Raw genomic sequence first — 9,045 nt, 5'->3', positions numbered from 1 at the left:
TAGACCGCACCCGCGCTATGAACAAGATCGCACCCGCGGTTGATGGACAGAAAGTTGGCTATTTTTACAGTAGGGTCACCGCACCCGCGGTCCAAGAAAGAGTGCACCCGCGGTTGATGGGCATAGAGTTGGCCATTTTTACAGTAGCAACACCGCACCCGCGGTGCCAAAGTGACCGCACCTGCGGTCGATTTTTCTGAATTTTTGGATGGCCTGCCGAAGCTTGAGCGTAGCCGCGGTATATGAGCTACCGCACCCGCGGTCATACGTGTTTGCTGAAGAATTAAACACTTGCCCTTAACCATGCAATATAATGAGTTGTCCTTGTTCCTTTCCTTCTTCAGCAGATAGAACCGAGAGATTCAGGGGAGAAAGCTTCAACTTTTCTTGTGCTCTTAAGCTTGTGATTTTGAAAGATTCACACATCCAAACTTTAATCCGATTTCGATTTTGAGCTCCTCTCTTCAAGGGCTATCAAAGGATGTAAGTTTGGTTATGTTTCAGCATGTTTTGAAGTTTACGTGTTGAGGAAATTCTGTTATGCTTATAATCATATGTTCTTGAGATCATGGACATCGTAGAAACGTAAACGGATCGAGAAAATGAGGGCATATGCAATTGTTATGAATTTCCAGTATATATATGTATGAGCTTATGCAGATTTTGAGATATGATACATAGATTGTATTGATTATGAGTTGAGGATTAGGATTTGTTGAGATATGTTGAGATTTGAATGGACCGGTATCGAGAAACTATGCCGTTATACCGTCGAATTGTATCAAGATTTGATATTGAACCGTACTAGTATTAGTTTTAGTTGTGATTTGATTTTGTGCATCTCAACATTGTCATTTCAGATTTGGATTGACAGGTTCGATATCCCTACTGCGAGACTTCGATTTATTTCGACGACAAAAAGGTATAATTCATGTGACTTTGGGGAGATATAACTCAAATGAGATTCAATTTGAGTTTCCCAACAAAAATCACATACTAGAATAGTTGTTTATCTTTTGATATGATTATGATTTGTTTATAGATTTATATTCAAATCTTTTGATATGATTATGCATTTATAGATTTATATTCATGCATCTAAGATAGGAAAGTCATTGGCAGATTTGCCAAACTTCTAGATGTTCGGTGTATCGACGCATAGGAGCAGACTTTCTCCGATTGTAGACATTCGATACAGATATGACCTGAAGTCTAGAAATAAGATGTACCGTCACCCCGATTGGAGGGTAGGTGGCAGACAGTGACGTCTTATTCACACCGGGATCCCTAGAGCTAGAGTCGAGTCGAGTCAAGACATGATTTGATTTGAATTGCATGCCTATATTGATTTGGTTTCATAGACTATGGAACCTATTACTTTTGAATTTACTCATGACAGTATGCTTCATGATTTATGTTTTGTATATGCATGTATATCATGTTTTATACTGGGATTTGTTCTCACCGGAGTTTCCGGCTGTTGTTATGTCTGTATGTGTGCATAACAACAGGTGGGACAGGATCAGGGTCACGACAGAGATGAGAGATCGAGATAGCGTGGTGACTTCGGGCGCAGCAGATTACTAGTGGTTTCTTTTACTAGATATGTACTATATTTTGATTATGGTTGGGATTGAACACTAGTTTGTATATAAGTGTTGAAACAAGACATGTTTGTGCTTATGGTTGTTGAAATAAAGTAGAGACATTTTGCTTTATTTATACATTTGATTTAATGTTAAAAGAAAAATTTTGACCCACGTGTTCTAACAAAGATCCAATTATCCCAAAAAGAATGGAGTTAGAGCCCGGGTCCCCACAACCTCGGCGCCTGTTTGAGACCGTACAGAGATTTCTTCAACCTGCAAACCAAGTTCTCTTTGCCTTTTTCCGCAAAACCTTCTGGCTGGAGCATATAGATTTCTTCTTCAAGATCCCCATGAAGAAATGCTGTTTTCACATCTAGCTGTTCTAGATGTAGATCAAACACTGCACACAATGTCAGCACCACTCTGACTGTTGTAAGCCGAACCACAGGAGAAAATATCTCATTGAAGTCAATGCCTTCTTTCTGAGCATACCCTTTTACCACCAATCTAGCACGATACCGCTCCACTTGGTTATTGTCATCACGCTTGATCTTATAGACCCATCTGTTACCAATGGCTTTCCTCCCTTGGGATAGTTTAACAAGATCACAAGTTTTATTCATGTCTAATGCCTCCAACTCTTCTTGCATTGCTATCATCCACAAGGATACATCCGAGCTTTGAGTAGCCTCGTGGAAACTCGATGGCTCACCATCCTCTGATAATAGACAATATGCAATGTTGCTTTCAGTGACATAATCTGAAAGTCAACCTGGTGGTCTTCTGTCTCGAGTTGACTGCCTCACATTGGAAACCTCAGACTCAACATGTTCTTGTTCTTCGTGCTCTGGTACTGCTTCACAAGAAACTTGATCTTCGTCCGTCTTATTTTCCACCTGAAAAATAGTAGTTTCTGAATTCGATGTTCCTTTGTCTCCCTTTACTTTATCTTCCTCGAAGATAACATCCCTGCTGATGACAAGCTTGTGAACAGTAGGATCCCACAAGCGAAACCCCTTTACTCCATCAGCATGACCCAAGAAGATACATTTTCTGGATTTCGAGTCCAACTTTGATATTTCTTGCTCATTGTACAAAACGTACACCGGACTTCCAAATGTATGCAAATGAGAATAATCTGTTGGATTTCCGGTCCACATCTCCATCGGAGTCTTCAGATCAATCGCCACTGAAGGAGAACGATTGATATATAACAAGCGGTTTTGACTGCTTCTGCCCAAAATGACTTTTCTAGACCTACAGTCCTCAAAATAGCTCTTATTCTGTCCAACAAGGTCCTGTTCATCCGCTCCGCCACTCCATTATGTTGAGGTGTGTAAGCCGCCGTGAACTGTCTCTTGATGCCCTCATGTTGACAAAATGCATCAAACTCGTCAATGGTATATTCTCCTTCATTGTCAGTCCTCAGACACTTGATTTTCTTTTTAGAATCAAGTTCAACCCGCGCTTTGAAATCTTTGAAGACTTGGAAAACATCTAATTTCTTCTTAATTGGATACACCCAACATCTCCTAGAGAAATCATCAATGAACGAGACAAAGTATCTCGCTCCTCCTAGGGATACAACCGGTGCTTGCCAAACATCCGAATGAATCAGCTCCAATATGCTTTTGCTCCTGGCAGTAGAAGTGCCAAACTTTTGTAAGTCCCGGCAGCAGCTTCCGTTCTGAGAGAATTTTCAACCCTCGTTCTGACATATGCCCGAGCTTTCTATGCCATAACACTGTTAATTCTTCTCCTGAACCAATTGATGCAACAGCTAGTTCTGCCTCTTTGTGTGTTTTTCCCAATAGTACATACAGATTTGCAGCAACTTTTTCCGCTTTCATAACCACAAGCGCGCCCTTCACAATTTTCATGATCCCGTTCTCGATCCGAGTTTTGCACCCGATATCATCCAATTGCCCCAAGGACAAAAGATTTTTCGTCAGTCCCTTCACATGTCGTACCTCCTGTAGGGTGCGAATGGTGCCATCAAACATTTTAATTTTGATAGTACCGACCCCATCGATTTTCAAGGCATGGTCATTTCCCATGAATATAGATCCTCCTGAGACTGGTTCATAATGATCAAACCATTCTCTCCGAGACGTCATGTGCCACGTCGCTCCTGAATCCATAATCCATGTATCACAAAATTTGTGCCTGCCTTCTGCAACAGTTGCTGCTTCGCTGAATAATATTTCACCACTTCCTGAAGTACTGGCCACATTTCCTTGAGAACTTTTATCGATACTCGTACACTCTTTCTTGAAGTGCCCTTTACCACCACATTTAAAGCAGTAAATATTTTTCTTCTTACTTCTTGACTTTGATCTACCTCGCCTTTGGCTCCCACTGGAATCACGGTCCATAAATCTTCCTCTTATCATCGGTAACGCCTCTGCCTGCTTCGAGGTTACCAACCTACCTTCCTTATTCTTGCGCCGGCTTTCTTCTCCGAGAACCTGCAGTTAAGACATCGTCGAATCTTAGAAAGCCCATAAGAATATTGTTGGTTATGTTGATGATAAGTTAATCATATGAATCTGGTAGACTTTGAAGTAGAAGCTCCGCACGTTCATTTTCCCCTATTTTATGCCCCATGGAAGTAAGTTGGGCAAATAGAGTATTTAGTGTATTGATATGGTCGGTCATCGATGAGGATTCCGCCATCCGAAGAGTATAAAGCCTTCTCTTTAGGTAAATCATGTTGTGTAGCGACTTGACCTCGTACATCTTTGTCAGAGTATCCCAGATTACTTTGGTTGTTTTTATCTCAGAGATACTTGACAAAACTTCGTCAGCTATAGCCAGGTGTAAATTGGCAACAACATTATCATTCATCTCATTCCACTTTCCATCATCCGTAATCTCCACCGGTCTATCTCCAATAGCCGCCAAGCAATTCTCCTTTCTTAAAACTGCTTGTATCTTTATTTTCCACAGCATAAAATTGCTTCCGTTGAACTTTGCTATCTCGTACCTTTCCGCCATTATGTCTATAACAATTTTAGTAGACCGGACAAAATAATCCCGCCTTAAATAAAAAATCTCAAAAAATCTTTTCTGATGTAGAAGATCAGTCTAGGCTGCAACCACAGAGCATACTCAGAATTTTAAGAAATTTTTAAATCAAGGCTCTGATACTACTTGTTGGTCCCACGTGCGGAATTTGAGATAATAAAATTCGAAAATAAAGAATAAAATGGACACCGAGATTTACGTGAAAAACCCTTAAAAATTATTAGGGTAAAAACCACGGGCAAGATGAAAAGGAATTTCACTATAATATTTTATGGTGTACAACTCACTCACTGTGTTTCCAAAGAGAATACACACTTTCTTAATACAGGAGAACAAAACACCTCACAAATATTATAGAACTAAGCACTCAAATGCTTATAAGATGAGAGAAAACTCGAAGAATGGATGATTTCAGAATGAAGGAGGGAGCTCTATTTATAGAGCCTCTTGACCGTGTGAATACGCGTTAAAAACGCGTATTCAAATTCCGTCTGAATTATTAGCCAACTTTCCAAGCTTGCAAAAAAACATTTTAATAATTTTTGTCCCCACCCCATTTAATGTTTGCCGACAATAATGTATCAAATAAGATTGGATTTTAAAAATGAACAAAATGACAATTTAGAATACATTGTTTTCCGTAAAAAAAAGGGTTATATTATTAGGTTATGGAGAAGGGAAAACCCGATTGTGATTAATATGTATGACTAGCTAATAATCATATAATTTATTGGCTAATCGGTTAGTGAGTTTTCCGATGAATTAAGAAGGTGAAACCGATGAGAAAAAAATTAGATAGAAGGTGAATGGTTGCGCATATATTATATTTTTAACAATATAATTATCCATTATCAATTATTTTTTTCATATAAAAAATTCATGCTCTAAATTAATTTAGCTACGGATGCAAATTCCTTGTTTCTCCCATGGCCGATCGGTTCTCTTCATTCTGAAGTTAAGGCTCAACTTCTTTTGTTCACATGAGGTGAAAGTTATTAGGTTTCCAATTAGATTTGCAAGTTAAAATGAATTGTGTTATTTGTATATTAGTGGAAGATATATATTAGAAATTTTTTATCAGAAAGCGAACAAAGAATATGCATTTGTTTATAGCAAATTAGTTTTTGAAAATCTTTTACGAAAATTTATTTCATATCTTATTGATAGAGTATTAAAATTAACTCATAATTATGAAATGAAGATCGAGATGGAAGAAGGAATATTTCTATTAGATATATCTCAATTTTCTATGTTGTGTATTTTGCAAAACTGCAGCCGACATTGACAAATTTTAGCTGTTAAATTTTTTTTTGAACGGTTAGACTGACCGCTAAAAAAAATACTAAGTGCAGAAATTATCCGACTAGATTAGTGATATTGTATATATATTCAATGCAAGCGATCGATTAACTTAGCGGATAGAAATTATAGACAGACACATAAAGTTAAATGTGCAACTTAAAGAGACGATGTTTTATGGATGTTTAAAGATAACAATTGCTACATCACACTTTATTTCGTTTAGGAATGAATCTACTAAAAGACTTCGATTAATACAATAATTGTACAAACCTACTTCGATTAGGACGTATCACTGCCTAAATCGAAACTTGTAATGATAACTTAACAATAACTTTTAGTTGTTTAAGAATACTTGGTTCACCAGACAACAACTTTCCAATTGGCAGCTTTGAACGGATAAAGTTGGTAGGTAACACAAGTTCATCCTTAGACGATATGATGTAGAATATATGCATGTGCTAGAGAGCGGCTTGATATTTGAATAAGTAAGAGTACTCAAAATCTTTCGTAATATAGATTGGATAATACTTTAAACTTCTCTTCTTTGATGTTATAATTATGCATATTGATAGCCAAAGTCTTCCAATAGTCGAAAACTTTTCAATGATCATTTTTACTAACCCTCTTATGTAAGATGAAGCATGAGAGCTACATTTTATTTGTGAAATATAGTTGGTGGAATCAAATATGACATGCAACTTTGACCAAAGAAAAATGGATGAAATGTGACAGCTCCATTTTTTTTCTAAGATGTTGGTGGATCATACAGTCGGAAGCTTTTCAAAGCATTCCAAAGTTGGGAGAGCAAAATAAAAGAAAAGTATGTTTTCTTGAGTGTTGAGAAGCTTTCTTGTGTGAGTGAGAAAAAATATTTTTTCGTTTAAACTCAAGGTTGAGTTTTGAGAGATCGAGTGTTTAGTACGTATACATTTATACTATATTTCCATATAATATAGATTTGCATTAGCTCCATTGACATAGTCAATATTAGGTGAATCACGTAATTATTTGTGTTCTTGTTGATTATTTTATCCCACATTTTTTATATTATATTACTGTCAAGATCTCATTCACTTTAGTGAATTCCACAACAACTTGTATCAGATCATTTTTGTAAAATTTCTTAGAATTCTGAGTATAATATGTGGTTGCCGTTTTGTCTGATCTTTCACATTAGAAATTTTTTTTGAGATTTTTTGCTAAGCCTAAGAGAATCGATGGCCGGAGATGATGGATCGGGGCCTGGAATCAACAAGCTCGAAGGAACAGATTTTTCATTATGGTGGTTACAGATTAAAGATTATCGTATGACAACATTCTGCATCAACCTCTATCAGGAAAGAATCCATAAAAGATGGAGACTAATGAATGAGAGCTCCTTGACTGATAGGTGTTAGGTGTATTATGGTTGACATTAAAAAAAAACATGATACATAACGTGACAGAGGCACAAACCACTAAGAAGATGATGTCCATTTTATCGAAGATATACGAGAAGTCATAAGCAAACGACATAGGTATATCATATATATAAAAACTTTGTTCAACTTGAAGATGGGAGAAGGTGATTTGGTGGCTATACACATCAACGAGTTCAACAATTTTGATGATGATATTCGTGCATTTATCCTATTTGTGTCTTTACCAAATGTTTGGGAATCGATGCAGGCAGCTGATAACAATTCTGTTGGCAAAAAAAAGCTACAATTCAATGATATTAGATATCAAATTTCTTGCTGAAAAAGCTCGCAGAATGGATTCCTGTGAAGGAACATCATCGAGATCTGCTCTAAATCTCGAGAATAAAATCAGAGGTAGGAGTGACAAAAATAATTCTAACTGATGGAACGTAGATCCAAGTCGGGAAATGGAAAAAAAACACACATTTGAAAAAAAGTTGAAGTGTTGGGGCTGTAGTGAGACTGATTACTTGAAAAAAATTCAAATCAACAAGGAACAATGTTTATGTTGTTATTGAAGAGTTACATGATGCTTTGGGGCTGTGGTGATACTGATTACTTGAAAAAAATTCAAATCAACAAGGAACAATGTTTATGTTGTTATTGAAGAGTTACATGATGCTTTGTTGATATCTATGGAAAATTTGGTTGATTCTTGGACTATGGGCTCAGGAGAGTTTCATTCCATACCACTGGTAATCATGATGTATTCAATAATTACATTGCTAGCGATTACAAAAAAGTTTACCTTGCAGATGGAAAACCTTTGGAAATATCTGGCATGGGTGATGTTCATATAAATATGTCAAATAGATATGTTTGATAAATCAACAAAATAAGACATGTATCAAAATTGACACGCAATCTGATCTCAGTAATGATGAAGGTAATAATGTGACATTTGGTGATTGTTCCTATAAAGTAACAAAAGAGCCATGATTGTTGCTCGAGTAAAGAAAACTAGAACACTTTATATAACTTCCAGTTGTAGAGATACATTAGCATTTGTAGATGCTGGAGCTAATTCAAGTCTATGACATTATAGACTTGAGAATAAGAATGAGAAATGAATGAAGATGCTTGTATCAAATGGAAAGCTACTGGAATTAAATACTGTTGAACACAAGCTATGTGAAAGCTATATCTTTGGAAAGAAGAAAAGTGTGAGATTTTCAAAAGGCGGTTGAGAACCGAAAGCAACAAAGTTGGAGGTGGTTCATATTGTTGTATGGGGATCATCTCTTATGACATCCATTGGAGGCTCAAAATATTATATATCATTTATCGATGATTCGAGCATCAAAGTTTGAGTTTATTTTTTGAAAAATAAATCTGATGTTTATGAGACCTTTAAAAGGTGAAATTCTATGGTTGAGTATGACACCAACTTGAAGGTGAAGTGCTTACGGTCTGATAATGGTGGAGATGACGAGTTCAAGAAATATTGTTCATAAATTGGGGTCAAGATGGAGAAAACAATTTCTGGTAGACCTCAACTGAATGGTGTAGCTGAAAGGATTAACATGATAATGAATGAACACGCTAGGAGCATGAGATTGCACTGTGGATTACGAAAATCATTATGGGCTGATGTTGTTAACACTGCAACATATCTGATCAATAGAGGACCTTTAGTACTGCTTGATTGCAGACTGCTGTTTTGGAGC

The sequence above is a fragment of the Primulina tabacum genome, chromosome 16 (assembly GCF_025594145.1).
Source record: "Primulina tabacum isolate GXHZ01 chromosome 16, ASM2559414v2, whole genome shotgun sequence".
Classification (NCBI taxonomy): domain Eukaryota; kingdom Viridiplantae; phylum Streptophyta; class Magnoliopsida; order Lamiales; family Gesneriaceae; genus Primulina; species Primulina tabacum.
Note: the sequence above shows the minus strand (reverse complement) of the source record.